The sequence below is a fragment of the Triturus cristatus genome, chromosome 7, assembly GCF_964204655.1.
Source record: "Triturus cristatus chromosome 7, aTriCri1.1, whole genome shotgun sequence".
Taxonomy (NCBI): Eukaryota; Metazoa; Chordata; class Amphibia; order Caudata; family Salamandridae; genus Triturus; species Triturus cristatus.
The window spans coordinates 35189162-35206125 of NC_140590.1; the positions used below are offsets into that span (position 1 = coordinate 35189162).

The 16964-nt window shown below is 51.4% G+C and overlaps 1 protein-coding gene across 1 annotated transcript in view; it reads right to left on the reverse strand.

Moving 5' to 3' along the window:
- LOC146808743 (pregnancy-specific beta-1-glycoprotein 1-like) overlaps positions 1–10491 on the reverse strand; it is a 321140-nt gene extending 310649 nt beyond the window's left edge. The window contains exon 1 of the mRNA XM_085615560.1: positions 10127–10491. The gene's annotated coding sequence lies outside the window, so the exon portion shown is untranslated. The remainder of the gene's footprint in view (positions 1–10126) is intronic.
- Between the last annotated feature and the right edge of the window lie 6473 nt (positions 10492–16964).

A 16964-nucleotide genomic window follows, 5' to 3' on the forward strand; every position in this document is an offset into this window, starting at 1 on the left:
TTTCTATCATACTTTCAGACAGGGTTCAGAGCAATGAATTCAATATTTGATAACATCACCGCCCTGAGTCATCGAGCAGCTGAAAAGAGCCAGCCCCCACTTTTCTGCTGTGTCATTGATTACAGCTCTGCTTTTGACAAGGTTGACCACCCTATGTTATGGAGAAAACTTAATTCAAGGGAGGTTCCTGTGCAACTGCTCAGTGCCATTATCTTCTTATGGGGCATATTAACAAGCCATGCGATAAAATTATCGCCGTTTTAGCGGCAGAAAACTGCCGCTAAAACGGCGATAATGGGCTTGATAATATGCTCTATGGAATTCCAATAGAAGCCCATGTTAGACGTCCTTCCCATCTAACATGGGATACAATTGGGAATCCATAGTGCATATTATCAAGCCCATTATCGCCGTTTTAGCAGCAGTTTTCTGCCGCTAAAACGGCGATAATTTTATCGCCTGGCTTGATAATATGCCCCCAAATTCTTATAAAAATGAGTCCGGATTAGAACAGACCCTCAGTGAGCTCCAAAATCTCTATTGACGGCGGACTGAAGCAGGGTACATGCTTGCCACACTTTTCTTTAATCTCTACACAGTTGATTTGAGCAAATTTCTGGAATGCAGTAGCTTGGCACCACCACAATTAGTCAAATCGAAAGTAAACATTTTACAAGATGCTGATGACATTGTCATAATGGATCATACCAAAGCAGGGATTGAGCCAGCCTTGAGTAAACTCCAGGAATATAACTAAATTACCTCACGATCAACCATGGTAAAGCCAAGGTGCTGATCTTCGACCACTACAAGAACAAGAAATTTCTAACGAGACAAATGGGTTCTGCGGTAATTAAATCAACGCCGATTTACAATCACTTAGAGGTATGGTTCAGCGAGTCCTCCAAATCCCGGCACACATAGCTGCGCTGAAAAAGGAAGCCTGAGTACTCACATACGGCCTCACTTGTCTTAACAAGAAGCTGAACAGTCCCTCGACCGAATCCACCCTGAAGGGTATGAAATCTTCCCTTCTCCCAGCAATGCTCTATGGCCACCAGGCCTTTCTCGGGGTTTGTGCCCCCAGCTTTGACTACATACAATATAGGGCCTACAGGAAGGTACACCAAGTTCCAAGATATACCCGTAGGACTAGACTCCACCTGGAACTTGGCTTATCTATGGAATCGATAACCTGTGAGGCCGACACTTTGAAATTCTATATCAGGATTCTGAGAGCCCCAGCAAACTCAATGAAAGCCTGACTGAAAGAGACATGTTAGTGTCCTGGGAACCCTTGGCAACGGCAAGTCAGAAATGCAATCACCTCCTTACAAATAGAAGGAGCAGCTCTAGAGTCGGACACTCTCCCTTACATAAGTTGGAAAAAGGCCATAAACAAGCAGCTGCAAGATTCTTCCTACACACAGGACATTTGCTGTTTAAGACCCTCCAACATCCTAGCGCCTCTGAATAGCTCCTATATACCTGGGAGGCTAGAATCCTACCTCACAGAGACTATCAACAGACATGCTCGCAGAGACATCTAATGCATGCACCTTTCAGGCCTCCCTGTGGCCGACTTCAACCCATGGGCTGGTCCGGGCTAGGAGGGCGCCTGCAGACCCTGTAACTATAAGTGAGAGTCTCGGCTTCACCTTCTCTGCTGCTCCACACCGCTTGATGCCCCCAGGAGGCTCATTTTGGAACCAATGCATTTGATGAAAGCAGTCCACCTCTGTTCGGAGGCCTTGTCACTGTGCTTCTCCAAAACAGATGCCAGGACTCTTTTGAGGTGTGGTAAATTTACCAAAGCACTGAGGGGCATATTATCAAGACACAGCGTTAAAATTACCACCACTTTACACTTTGCATTTTAGTGCTTGACCTTTGATCTTTGTAACTTTTCTTTTACACATTCGGGGGACAACAAGTTCTACTTTTGCACTTTCATGTTCGACTGTTGATCTTCCTTAAATTATTATTAACGTTATTTCTTTTACCTATGTATTTATGTCTTTGGAGAGCAGTTGCCGTTCATTTTATACTTAAGGGTAAATTGTCATGGTTTCCACTAACTACAAGAGTAAAATAAAACTTGACTTTGACATGAGAACACACAATGACCTGACATAAGATCAGGCTGCTGTAAGTAAGATGTTGTTCATTGAACTTCAATTGAACGAGCAATGATAAAACCTTCTGCGAAAGGCCTCGTTACTGCCCCCTCCTCCCCCTTTTAGAAGTCCCTCCAGGTCATGCCAAGGTGCAGCACCACCACAGCCTTGCCTACTTTGAGGACTCAGATGTTGAGAACTCTTACAGCAGGTGAATCTGTTGTACCTTATGTACATGGTGTCTGTACAAAGTACGTGTGTTACAGAACTTTTCACCCACCGATGACACACACATGCTATGTTCATCGAGCAGGCAGTAACTGAGCATTTAGAGTGAGCCAAGTTCAGCCCTTCCGCTGTGTATTGCTGAGATCCAATGCGTATTTGCTGCACAAGGAACAGTGTTTCTAACAAGAACAGGTCACTTACTGTGGTTTGATTTTAAAAGTCTTGAGGTGGGCTGGCCCAAAAGGAAGTCTCTATTATACATGGCTCGTGACCCTGTAGTTTATCCACAGTTATTGTGCTCACAATCTAAATTAAATGTTGTGCTGTGTAGACCTCAGAAAACTTGTTGCATTAGTCTAGTGTGACTCTCAGGTACGTTTTCGACACCTCATCACACTGTACTCCAAGTCCTAACTAAGCATGGCTGAAAGTTGCACAATTTACTTTCCAATAATTACTCAAAGTGCCCAAAAAGTATGTGAAATTACACATAATGCCCATCCACCATTTCCCACTATGCTAAATGCATCCTGGTGTCTATTTTTGACACAAGAATGGATTTTGCAATAAAAAAGTGCAAACCCGCACGTCACAGTTGCTGGTGTTGGGTTCGTTCGCGTTATTCTCATGACCCTGCTGTAGGACTTACTCGAACAAATAATCAACAACACAACATGGCAAAATGCGATAATTTTGGACATTTCGCGTAACAATTCTAATGCAAAAAGCCGGAATTTACAGCTGTAAATGACATTTTGCCTGGGCCTTCTCGAGATGTCATATTTACAAATGAAAACATTCTGACAACATCTAAACCATGCTGAGCATTGTCCGTCATCCCAACTTTGCATCTACCAAGACCTCTTCAACAGAAGCTGTTCACCCCAGGATGTCCCTAGCACCTTCTCACGGGAAAAGTTTCAAACCTTACTGAAAAGACATTTGCTACAAAATGACACCCCTTCAAATCTCCACCAGTCCCTGCGCATCTCTCGTCCAGTTCCCTCCCACCTAAACCCAACCCTTCTCTTCCTCAGCAACTAAAAAACAATAATTTTTGGCATAATTTTCACCCTGTCACCGCACACGAAGTGTACAACATCATCGCTAAGCTAAAACCATCCTCCCACACCAAATACCCTCTGCCCCCTAACCTTGTCCAAGACCTAAAACATATCATTGCCCCTTTCTGGAGCACCATTATTAATTCCTCCCTGGCCGCAGGGTGTGTTCCTGCCTCCCTCCAACTGGGTCAAATCACACCCATTCCCAAAGATCGTAACGCAGATCCCAACGACCCAAATAACCTCCGACCCATCTCTAACCTCCCTCTTCTCTCCAAAGCCCTTGAAAAATGTGCCCTACTCCAACTTGATAATCACAACAACACTTTTGACCTCTTTGACTCACTCCAATCTGGCTTTAGAAAAGTTTGCAGCACACAATCTGCCATTCTCGATATAGTGGACGGCATTCATCATTCACTCGACCAAGGTGAATCATGACTTCTCATTCTCCTCGATCTATCTGCTGCCTTTGATACTGTTAACCACTCCGCCTTACTTAAAACTCTCAAAGTCCGCTTTGGCCTTAATGGCCTTGTCCTCAACTGGTTCACCTCCTTTCTCCAACACAGAACCCAACAAATCAAAATTGAGAACTGTCTCTCCAACCCCACTCCAATCTCTCTCGGTGTCCCCCAGGGATCCATTCTCTCTCCTGCTCTCGTCAACCTCTTCATGGAACCACTCACCCTCATTCTCAAACAAGCAGGAATAAATTACCAGCTTTATGCCGACGACACGCAACTTTACTATAAGATTAAATCCCACTCCTATATCCTTCACCTAAATGACACCCTGACCAAGATCCAATTATGGTTCCACCATAATCATCTCAAACTAAACCCTAAAAAAATGAAATCATTCTCTTTACGCCTAAGAACAACCCACTTCCCATACAAGAATAGATCTCTGACCTTAATGCGCTCAACTGCTCTCTCTAATTCAGTTAAGTCTCTAGGCATCACCATTGACAATGCCCTTACCCTCACCCCCCACATAGAAACCGCAGCCAAAGGAGCACTTTTCACTCTCCGTCATCTCAAGAAAATTAAACCCTTCTTCCCGGCTGATGACTTTAAAACTGTTGTCCAATCGCTTGTCCTGTCGAGAATCGACGATGGCAATGCTATCCTAGCTGGAACACCTAAAGTCTACCTCGCTCCACTCAAATCTTTGCTCAACCTAGCAGCTAGACTTATCTCTGACTATAAACGTTTCGATCACATCTCCCCCGCCCTGAAAAACCCTCAAATGGTTACCATCGAAGGCAGATCCACCTATAAGATTGCATGTATCACGCATAAAGCCCTTCACCAAAACACCCCAAGTTACCTCTCAGATAAACTCCACAAAGCAGGCTGCGCACGACTGACGAGGAACACGAACGCTCTCACTCTGATCCCCCCCGTTCAAGAAGAAAGGCATTCAAGTTTGCGCCTTCTCCGTTAATGCTCCCTCCATCTGGAACTCTCTGCCTAAAGATCTACGCTGTAACCCCTCCTACTTCAACTCCAAAAAAGAACTCAAACTGTTCCTCCTCAACAAATACTGGGGTCCTTAATTCCTACCTCTTACACTGATCTCAGGTGCTGCGACCACGTCATGTCCCCCTTTACTGCCCTCCAATTCTTTCCCCTCCACCTTCTCCTACCAATCCCCCCTCCCATATGCTACTCTTCCCCCCTCCCCTCCCCTCCTGCTCTCTTTATCTACTTATGACTCCTAGCCCTACGCACGACCCCCCACTGATTTACTACTCCTGCTACTCCCTTAACTCCTACTCACGTCTTCCCCTTCTTTTTCTCTTCTTCCCCTCCCTTTTTCTCTTCTCTCTCACCCCCACCCACCCTCCCTAACCTAAGTTCTCACTACCCACGTTAGCTTAATATAGTGTTCTGTGAATAGCCTTCGTATTTTATCTGCTTTCTTTGTTATATTGGCTCCTGCTTTGATCAAATGTTTTTTCATACTGTATCTCCTCACATTACTGTAAAGCGCTCTGATACCCCTGGGTCTAGCCAGCGCTATAGAAAACCTTTAAATAGATAAATAAATAAATAGACACACTCTTATGTTTACACTCTCCCAGCTGTCAATGTATCCACATGTGGTGTGTACATCTTTTGAGCTTTTAGGGAGTAATACGCTGTGTTGCTTGTCTGGTTTAGCTTCACCCACCAGATGTGTACATTGGCTTTGTCTACAGTGTACTGACGTCTATCACCACCCTCCATATAAACACCTGAACGTACACTACTTTCTTACAGTCACTGATGCTAACTACAGCATTAGCTCTACAGTGTTTCAGCTGCTTACAAATAAGTAAATACTTGCTTCTTGACCCTGTTGTTTGGTGTTTTGGAGGTGACTGTGTGCTCTTGTTCTCATTCTCCAGGTGCTTTTGACAGTGTGTTCATGGCTTTGGCACCAGACTGTAGAAGAGCCACTGAAACAGATGTTGCACTGGACAGAAAGTACAAAGGGGTGGACATTCCAGTGGTGGGGAGGGAGCACGTGCACCCAGATAGCAGTGGCCCATGGGTACTATTTAGGATAATCCAGAGCTGGAGATACCAGAGGCCTGATTTAGAGTTTGGTGGATGGGATACTCCATCGAAATGTGATCGATGTCCCGCCTGCCTCGTTACAAGTCCAAGACCCTCCATCATGGCGGCTCCCTTCAAGGTACAACACGTTTGGGAGATGAACTCTATGAGTTTTGATGTCTGTCCACCGAACTTCGAACTGTTTTTGACTTACTGAAACAAACTCCCAAGTGGGACCCTGCTTCCTAAAACATAAACTCACCCCCCTACCCCCCAGACCCTCGGAGTTTTCTCACAGGGTCTGGGGGTCAATATTGTTTTATTCTGTCCCCCACAAACAAACTTTGCCTGGATGAGATGGATAGAAATCGCACATCATCCCGTCTGCTCCACATTGAGTGGTGGCTTTACTCCGATGGCTCCCATTTTGTCGGGTCCTTGGAGTAAGCTTTCTGTCAGCAGAGACAGATGGTGGCTCCACTGATGGAGAACTAGTTGTCTGCCCATCTCTAAAAGAGGTGGGGGGACTAAGAGTTCGAAGGACAGGGTGCTCCGTTGCATTTGTGACAGAGAATCCTATTGGCCAGCCTGTATATCTAACCCTAAACAAATACTTGGGGTAAAGTGTCCCGCTGAGAGCCTTATTCCTTTGAGGGCCTCATTTGAAGGTGTCTGAAATAATCACTGGCGCTTTTGTTCCCTGGAATTGTGTCACCCTAATCCTGGGGTGGGGGGGAAGAATAAGCGGATGTTTTAATGTTTGGGAAGTAATCTATAGGAATCGGTGTTTTCTTTAAAGCAGGACTCAGAGTTGAGGCTGGGCATGCAAGAAAATACCTGGTAATTGTGGAACACCAAGGGGCATATCAACAAGGGCTTTATCTCTGCTTTTTTGGCTCTAAAAGCCAAAAAAGCAGAGATAAAACTAGCGCCCTATCAACAACAGGGTGCTAACACGCAAATTTGCATGTTAGCACCCTTTTACTCTACGCTTCCCCTTGCATCTCTAATGAGATGCAAAAGGGGCGTTCCAGAGTAAAATAATAGGAGGAATGTCGCTAAGCGACATTTCTCCTATTATCAAGAATCTCGCTAACCCTGTTAGAGACAAAAAAAGCAGCGCTAACCGTGGTTAACGCTGCTTTTTTACGTCTGCTGGGGCATTATCAACAACAACCGGCGATAATTATCGCTCAGCGCTCTTAGCGTGAGGATAATTATCGCCGGCTAGCGTTGATTTTTATCGCTGAGATAGCGTGCTATTAGCAACGCTTATCTCAATAGCGATAAAAATCCTCACGCTAAGTGGCTAACGTGAGATTAACGCTGGAAACCCAGCGATAATCTCACGTTAGCTTGTTGATAGGGACATACAAACTTAGCCAGGATATCCTCCTTCCATAGGATATCATGGCTAAGTCAGAAAAATACCAGACGTAAAAAAGCAGCGTTAACCGCGGTTAGCGCTGCTTTTTTTGTCTCTAACAGGGTTAGCGATATTCTTGATAATAGGAGAATTGTCGCTTAGCGACATTTCTCCTATTATTTTACTCTGGAACGCCCCCTTTGCATCTCATTAGAGATGCAAGGGGAAGCGTAGAGTAAAAGGGTGCTAACATGCGAATTTGCATGTTAGCACCCTGTTGTTGATAGGGCGCTAGTTTTATCTCTCCTTTTTTGGCTTTTAAAGCCAAAAAAGCAGAGATAAAGCCCTTGTTGATATGCCCCCTAATTTTCAGACTTAGCCATGATACCCTATGGAAGGAGGATATCATGGCTAAGTTTGCCTGTCCCTATCAACAAGGTAACGTGTGATTATCGCTGGGTTTCCAGCGATAATCTCACGTTAGCCTGTTAGCGTGTAGATTTTTATCGCTATTGAGATAAGCGTTGCTAATAGCACGCTATCTCAGCGATAAAAATTCACGCTAGCCGGCGATAATTATCCTCACGCTAAGAGCGCTGAGCGATAATTATCGCCGGTTGTTGTTGATATGCCCCCAAGTTGGTGCCTCTCCGAGCTGCAAACTTTGCAAGTGTGTGGCGCACGGTTGAAATTATCAATAGTGCACAGTGCTTCCGAGTACCGTAATTCTGGGTCCCTGCACAGTGCAATTTATCAGGTCAGTAATTTCCCCAAGCTGACCGATAAGACATTCTGCTTCGATGTCCTGCAAATCACTCTGGGGCATATCAACAAGGTCCGGCGTTTAAATTATCGCCGCTTTTGCGCCCGTTTTCGGGCGAAAAGTGGTGATAATTTTAACGCCCTGTCATCATGGACACGCTAACACGTGAATCCATGCCTTAGCGCCGGGGATTTCTATCGCCTCGGCGATGCGCGTTGCTGATAGTGCGCTAACCAGGTGATAGAATCCGGCGATAGATGGCGTTAGGATTTTGCACGCTAAACGCGACCAGCAGTAATTATTGCTGCCGCTTGATGATATGCCCCTCTGTTTGTTATAACTCATCACTAAATACCTCATCAGTTGTGGTTATCCCCCGTGGAGTCCACACAGCTTTCGTTGAACCTTCTCGCAGCCAGTTGTGGGAGACTAAATAACATTGCCCTCTCTGATCAATAAGCGGGGCCACTGGAATGATGCGTGTGTGCGCCCGTTGTTATTTTTGCATGATTATAGAGTTGCTGCATTTTCCCCAAAAAATCCACCATCTATGGCATAATCAGCAGATTTTAACAAAACCAATTGTTTCTAGCTACAACGGGTTCAAAAGTTACTAAAAGTGCAGCGACCCGAGTTGCTGCGCAATGGAAGGCCCTTTGCAAAGCTGCACTGGTCACCTCTCTGTTAGTTACCGCTATATTTGGGTACTCAAACGGTGCTAATGAGGAAATAATGATGAATACTATTACAAAATGTGCTAAATCATGCTACATGATTTGCCTTTTCTTGCCGCATAATTTACTCAACCCTCCCACATAACTTGGCCCTCTCCTGCGGCACAATTCTAGTGGCCCAGTCATTCAGCAATAATCAATCCGGCTTTAGCAGGAGGTGCAGGGGATGGAACTGCAACCCTTCGCTGAGCTCCTTCGCCCCATCTCACTCAATCATTACAGGATTAGAAACAGATTCACAAAACTTCAAACGTAAACGAAGATTACAACACTGACTCCCCCCCCCCCCCCCCCTTTGTAACCCATGGGCGTGAGGAAAAAGAGCAAGTGTAGAACACCTCGTGTAAACCACATCCCAAACTCCTGATCTGTGTGAGTGTACCTACGAGGATTAGTGAGATAAGGGGGAAAGATAGCTAGGCGGGATAAGGTGCCTGCTGCGGAGGAATTGACGGCTCGAACCAATAAGAAGACATACGAACAAGATGCATCGAGGACCTATTTGTAAATAAAAGCAGTTAAGCCTGGCGCGAGGCCAATGTAGCGGTTGTTTGAGCTCGTGCACAGGTTGCATCTGTGGTTGTGCCTAGATAAAGTTTAATCTCCATACATCGCGGGATCTATGGGTCTTCAGTCCCACCTCTACTCCTGTGTGACAGGGCTCGGTGACAGCCTCACAGGGATACCGTCCAGAGTTAAACTGTTAATAAGAAGTCAACTTAAAACCGTCAGTCACTCACCAGACCGCTCTCTGATTCCACACTGACAATTAAAAGTGTGTAAAAGCATCCGAAATTACCAAGCTATCGACTGACTTCAAATGAGTGACTAAAAGCCTCGGTCACTAACCAGCCTTCTCACTGGCTCCGCACTGACAGTTCTGAGTGAGTGAATGCCTCACTCACTCAGCAGGCGCCTTTCTGCCTTTACTGTGTAATGAGTAGTTCCCCTGGTCACTCACCAGCTCCTTTCCGACTCCAATCAGTCTCTAAAGAGTGAGTAAAACCCCTGCTCACTCACCAGCTCCCGGGCCTGTCCGTCTGTGAGGGCTCCGGAGCTCGGTGTCTCCTCTCACAGCCTCTGGCCCCAATCCGTCTGTGAGGAGGGAGTAAACCCCATGGTCACTCACCGGGCTCCCGGTCCTGTCCCTCTGTCTGTGATGAGTAAACCCCCTGGCCTCTCACCGGGCTCCCAGTCCTTCCCCTGGCAGAGGCCCCCCTGTCTATGATGAGAGACCCCTTGGTCACTCACCGTGCCCCGATCCTGCCCCTCTGTCTGTAAAGAGTGAGTGAACCCCCCGTCACTCACCGGCTCCTGCTGTGAGAGAGATGAAGGCGCAGGGGCTCCGTGTCTCCTCTCAGCCTCCAGCTGTTCTCTGCCCTCCACGCCCAGAGCTGACAGGGAGGCCCCAGGTAACGGAAGCGGCAGGTTTCTCTCTTCCTTCCTCCTTCACCCTCAGACTTTGACCCCCGTGAGCCCGGCACTCATTAATCCCATCTAGAGATACAGACAGAGCCAGCCTCCCAGGTGCACGGGGGAAAGAATCATTCCTTAAGGCCGCCCTCCTGCCTGGTCTGTCCCTGTGTGGGCACATTGCTCTGTGCTGAGCCGGTGCACAGGTGGGTAAGAGTCAGTCACCCCTGCCTCCTCCTTGGCAGTGCCCTGCTTGGACTGGGCTGCCTGTGGGCACACTGCCATGGGCTGTGCAGCTGCACAGGTGAGTAGGAGTCACTCACTCTGCCTTTTCCTGACCTGCCTGGTCTGACTCTGTGTGGGCACACTGCCCTGGGCAGTGAGGGGCTCAGGAGGGTAAGAGTCAGTAACCCCCGATTCCTCCTGTGTGGGCACTGCCCTGGGCAGTGAGGGGCTAAGGTGGGTAAGAGTCAGTAACCCCTGATTCCTCCTGTGTGGGCACTGCCCTGTGCTGTACAGGTGCCGAGGAGGGTGAGAGTCAGTAACCCTTGATTCCTCCTGTGTGGGCACACTGCCCTGGGCAGTGAGGGGCTCAGGAGGGTAAGAGTCAGTAACCCCCGATTCCTCCTGTGTGGGCACACTGCCCTGGGCAGTGAGGGGCTAAGGAGGGTGAGAGTCAGTAACCCCTGATTCCTCCTGTGTGGGCACTGCCCTGGGCAGTGAGGGGCTAAGGAGGGTGAGAGTCAGTAACCCTTGATTCCTCCTGTGTGGGCACACTGCCCTGGGCAGTGAGGGGCTAAGGTGGGTAAGAGTCAGTAACCCCTGATTCCTCCTGTGTGGGCACTGCCCTGTGCTGTACAGGTGCCGAGGAGGGTGAGAGTCAGTAACCCCTGATTCCTCCTGTGTGGGCACTGCCCTGGGCAGTGAGGGGCTCAGGAGGGTAAGAGTCAGTAACCCCTGATTCCTCCTGTGTGGGCACTGCCCTGTGCTGTACAGGTGCCGAGGAGGGTGAGAGTCAGTAACCCCTGATTCCTCCTGTGTGGGCACTGCCCTGGGCAGTGAGGGGCTAAGGTGGGTAAGAGTCAGTAACCCTTGATTCCTCCTGTGTGGGCACTGCCCTGTGCTGTACAGGTGCCGAGGAGGGTGAGAGTCAGTAACCCTTGATTCCTCCTGTGTGGGCACTGCCCTGTGCTGTACAGGTGCCGAGGAGGGTAAGAGTCAGTAACCCTTGATTCCTCCTGTGTGGGCACTGCCCTGGGCAGTGAGGGGCTCAGGAGGGTAAGAGTCAGTAACCCCTGATTCCTCCTGTGTGGGCACTGCCCTGTGCTGTACAGGTGCCGAGGAGGGTGAGAGTCAGTAACCCTTGATTCCTCCTGTGTGGGCACACTGCCCTGTGCTGTACAGGTGCCGAGGAGGGTGAGAGTCAGTAACCCTTGATTCCTCCTGTGTGGGCACTGCCCTGGGCAGTGAGGGGCTAAGGAGGGTAAGAGTCAGTAACCCCTGATTCCTCCTGTGTGGGCACTGCCCTGTGCTGTACAGGTGCCGAGGAGGGTGAGAGTCAGTAACCCTTGATTCCTTCTGTGTGGGCACACTGCCCTGTGCAGTGAGGGGCTAAGGAGGGTGAGAGTCAGTAACCCCTGATTCCTCCTGTGTGGGCACTGCCCTGGGCAGTACAGGTGCCGAGGAGGGTGAGAGTCAGTAACCCTTGATTCCTCCTGTGTGGGCACACTGCCCTGTGCAGTGAGGGGCTAAGGAGGGTGAGAGTCAGTAACCCCTGATTCCTCCTGTGTGGGCACTGCCCTGGGCAGTGAGGGGCTAAGGAGGGTAAGAGTCAGTAACCCTTGATTCCTCCTGTGTGGGCACTGCCCTGTGCTGTGAGGGGCTAAGGAGGGTAAGAGTCAGCAACCCCTGATTCCTCCTGTGTGGGCACTGCCCTGGGCAGTGAGGGGCTAAGGAGGGTGAGAGTCAGTAACCCCTGATTCCTCCTGTGTGGGCACACTGCCCTGTGCTGTACAGGTGCCGAGGAGGGTGAGAGTCAGTAACCCTTGATTCCTCCTGTGTGGGCACACTGCCCTGGGCAGTGAGGGGCTAAGGTGGGTGAGAGTCAGTAACCCTTGATTCCTCCTGTGTGGGCACTGCCCTGTGCTGTACAGGTGCCGAGGAGGGTGAGAGTCAGTAACCCTTGATTCCTCCTGTGTGGGCACTGCCCTGTGCTGTACAGGTGCCGAGGAGGGTAAGAGTCAGTAACCCTTGATTCCTCCTGTGTGGGCACTGCCCTGGGCAGTGAGGGGCTCAGGAGGGTAAGAGTCAGTAACCCCTGATTCCTCCTGTGTGGGCACTGCCCTGTGCTGTACAGGTGCCGAGGAGGGTGAGAGTCAGTAACCCTTGATTCCTCCTGTGTGGGCACACTGCCCTGTGCTGTACAGGTGCCGAGGAGGGTGAGAGTCAGTAACCCTTGATTCCTCCTGTGTGGGCACTGCCCTGGGCAGTGAGGGGCTAAGGAGGGTAAGAGTCAGTAACCCCTGATTCCTCCTGTGTGGGCACTGCCCTGTGCTGTACAGGTGCCGAGGAGGGTGAGAGTCAGTAACCCTTGATTCCTTCTGTGTGGGCACACTGCCCTGTGCAGTGAGGGGCTAAGGAGGGTGAGAGTCAGTAACCCCTGATTCCTCCTGTGTGGGCACTGCCCTGGGCAGTACAGGTGCCGAGGAGGGTGAGAGTCAGTAACCCTTGATTCCTCCTGTGTGGGCACACTGCCCTGTGCAGTGAGGGGCTAAGGAGGGTGAGAGTCAGTAACCCCTGATTCCTCCTGTGTGGGCACACTGCCCTGGGCAGTGAGGGGCTAAGGTGGGTAAGAGTCAGTAACCCCTGATTCCTCCTGTGTGGGCACTGCCCTGTGCTGTACAGGTGCCGAGGAGGGTGAGAGTCAGTAACCCTTGATTCCTCCTGTGTGGGCACTGCCCTGTGCTGTACAGGTGCCGAGGAGGGTGAGAGTCAGTAACCCCTGATTCCTCCTGTGTGGGCACTGCCCTGTGCTGTACAGGTGCCGAGGAGGGTGAGAGTCAGTAACCCTTGATTCCTCCTGTGTGGGCACACTGCCCTGTGCAGTGAGGGGCTAAGGAGGGTAAGAGTCAGTAACCCTTGATTCCTCCTGTGTGGGCACACTGCCCTGGGCAGTGAGGGGCTAAGGTGGGTAAGAGTCAGTAACCCCTGATTCCTCCTGTGTGGGCACTGCCCTGTGCTGTACAGGTGCCGAGGAGGGTAAGAGTCAGTAACCCTTGATTCCTCCTGTGTGGGCACACTGCCCTGGGCAGTGAGGGGCTCAGGAGGGTAAGAGTCAGTAACCCCTGATTCCTCCTGTGTGGGCACACTGTCCTGTGCTGTACAGGTGCAGAGGAGGGTGAGAGTCAGTAACCCTTGATTCCTCCTGTGTGGGCACTGCCCTGGGCAGTGAGGGGCTAAGGTGGGTAAGAGTCAGTAACCCCTGATTACTCCTGTGTGGGCACTGCCCTGTGCTGTACAGGTGCCGAGGAGGGTGAGAGTCAGTAACCCTTGATTCCTCCTGTGTGGGCACACTGCCCTGGGCAGTGAGGGGCTCAGGAGGGTAAGAGTCAGTAACCCCTGATTCCTCCTGTGTGGGCACTGCCCTGTGCTGTACAGGTGCCGAGGAGGGTGAGAGTCAGTAACCCTTGATTCCTCCTGTGTGGGCACTGCCCTGGGCAGTGAGGGGCTAAGGTGGGTAAGAGTCAGTAACCCCTGATTCCTCCTGTGTGGGCACTGCCCTGTGCTGTACAGGTGCCGAGGAGGGTAAGAGTCAGTAACCCCTGATTCCTCCTGTGTGGGCACTGCCCTGGGCAGTGAGGGGCTAAGGAGGGTGAGAGTCAGTAACCCCTGATTCCTCCTGTGTGGGCACACTGCCCTGTGCTGTACAGGTGCCGAGGAGGGTGAGAGTCAGTAACCCTTGATTCCTCCTGTGTGGGCACTGCCCTGGGCAGTGAGGGGCTAAGGTGGGTAAGAGTCAGTAACCCCTGATTCCTCCTATGTGGGCACTGCCCTGTGCTGTACAGGTGCCGAGGAGGGTAAGAGTCAGTAACCCCTGATTCCTCCTGTGTGGGCACTGCCCTGGGCAGTGAGGGGCTAAGGTGGGTAAGAGTCAGTAACCCCTGATTCCTCCTGTGTGGGCACTGCCCTGTGCTGTACAGGTGCCGAGGAGGGTGAGAGTCAGTAACCCCTGATTCCTCCTGTGTGGGCACTGCCCTGTGCTGTACAGGTGCCGAGGAGGGTAAGAGTCAGTAACCCTTGATTCCTCCTGTGTGGGCACACCGCCCTGGGCAGTGAGGGGCTCAGGAGGGTAAGAGTCAGTAACCCCTGATTCCTCCTGTGTGGGCACACTGCCCTGTGCTGTACAGGTGCCGAGGAGGGTGAGAGTCAGTAACCCTTGATTCCTCCTGTGTGGGCACTGCCCTGGGCAGTGAGGGGCTAAGGTGGGTAAGAGTCAGTAACCCCTGATTCCTCCTGTGTGGGCACTGCCCTGTGCTGTACAGGTGCCGAGGAGGGTGAGAGTCAGTAACCCTTGATTCCTCCTGTGTGGGCACACTGCCCTGGGCAGTGAGGGGCTAAGGAGGGTGAGAGTCAGTAACCCCTGATTCCTCCTGTGTGGGCACACTGCCCTGTGCTGTACAGGTGCCGAGGAGGGTGAGAGTCAGTAACCCTTGATTCCTCCTGTGTGGGCACACTGCCCTGGGCAGTGAGGGGCTAAGGTGGGTAAGAGTCAGTAACCCCTGATTCCTCCTGTGTGGGCACTGCCCTGTGCTGTACAGGTGCCGAGGAGGGTGAGAGTCAGTAACCCCTGATTCCTCCTGTGTGGGCACTGCCCTGTGCTGTACAGGTGCCGAGGAGGGTAAGAGTCAGTAACCCCTGATTCCTCCTGTGTGGGCACACTGCCCTGTGCTGTACAGGTGCCGAGGAGGGTGAGAGTCAGTAACCCTTGATTCCTCCTGTGTGGGCACACTGCCCTGGGCAGTGAGGGGCTAAGGTGGGTAAGAGTCAGTAACCCCTGATTCCTCCTGTGTGGGCACTGCCCTGTGCTGTACAGGTGCCGAGGAGGGTGAGAGTCAGTAACCCTTGATTCCTCCTGTGTGGGCACTGCCCTGGGCAGTGAGGGGCTAAGGAGGGTGAGAGTCAGTAACCCCTGATTCCTCCTGTGTGGGCACACTGCCCTGTGCTGTACAGGTGCCGAGGAGGGTGAGAGTCAGTAACCCTTGATTCCTCCTGTGTGGGCACTGCCCTGGGCAGTGAGGGGCTAAGGTGGGTAAGAGTCAGTAACCCCTGATTCCTCCTGTGTGGGCACTGCCCTGTGCTGTACAGGTGCCGAGGAGGGTGAGAGTCAGTAACCCTTGATTCCTCCTGTGTGGGCACTGCCCTGGGCAGTGAGGGGCTAAGGAGGGTGAGAGTCAGTAACCCCTGATTCCTCCTGTGTGGGCACTGCCCTGGGCAGTGAGGGGCTCAGGAGGGTGAGAGTCAGTAACCCCTGATTCCTCCTGTGTGGGCACTGCCCTGGGCAGTGAGGGGCTAAGGTGGGTAAGAGTCAGTAACCCCTGATTCCTCCTGTGTGGGCACTGCCCTGTGCTGTACAGGTGCCGAGGAGGGTGAGAGTCAGTAACCCCTGATTCCTCCTGTGTGGGCACTGCCCTGGGCAGTGAGGGGCTCAGGAGGGTAAGAGTCAGTAACCCCTGATTCCTCCTGTGTGGGCACACTGCCCTGTGCTGTACAGGTGCCGAGGAGGGTGAGAGTCAGTAACCCCTGATTCCTCCTGTGTGGGCACTGCCCTGTGCTGTACAGGTGCCGAGGAGGGTGAGAGTCAGTAACCCTTGATTCCTCCTGTGTGGGCACTGCCCTGGGCAGTGAGGGGCTAAGGAGGGTGAGAGTCAGTAACCCCTGATTCCTCCTGTGTGGGCGCACTGCCCTGGGCAGTGAGGGGCTCAGGAGGGTAAGAGTCAGTAACCCCTGATTCCTCCTGTGTGGGCACTGCCCTGGGCAGTGAGGGGCTAAGGAGGGTAAGAGTCAGTAACCCCTGATTCCTCCTGTGTGGGCACACTGCCCTGTGCTGTACAGGTGCCGAGGAGGGTGAGAGTCAGTAACCCTTGATTCCTCCTGTGTGGGCGCACTGCCCTGTGCTGTACAGGTGCCGAGGAGGGTGAGAGTCAGTAACCCTTGATTGCTCCTGTGTGGGCACACTGCCCTGGGCAGTGAGGGGCTCAGGAGGGTAAGAGTCAGTAACCCCTGATTCCTCCTGTGTGGGCACTGCCCTGGGCAGTGAGGGGCTAAGGAGGGTAAGAGTCAGTAACCCCTGATTCCTCCTGTGTGGGCACACTGCCCTGTGCTGTACAGGTGCCGAGGAGGGTGAGAGTCAGTAACCCTTGATTCCTCCTGTGTGGGCACACTGCCCTGGGCAGTGAGGGGCTAAGGTGGGTAAGAGTCAGTAACCCCTGATTCCTCCTGTGTGGGCACTGCCCTGTGCTGTACAGGTGCCGAGGAGGGTGAGAGTCAGTAACCCTTGATTCCTCCTGTGTGGGCACTGCCCTGTGCTGTACAGGTGCCGAGGAGGGTAAGAGTCAGTAACCCCTGATTCCTCCTGTGTGGGCACTGCCCTGGGCAGTGAGGGGCTCAGGAGGGTAAGAGTCAGTAACCCCTGATTCCTCCTGTGTGGGCACACTGCCCTGTGCTGTACAGGTGC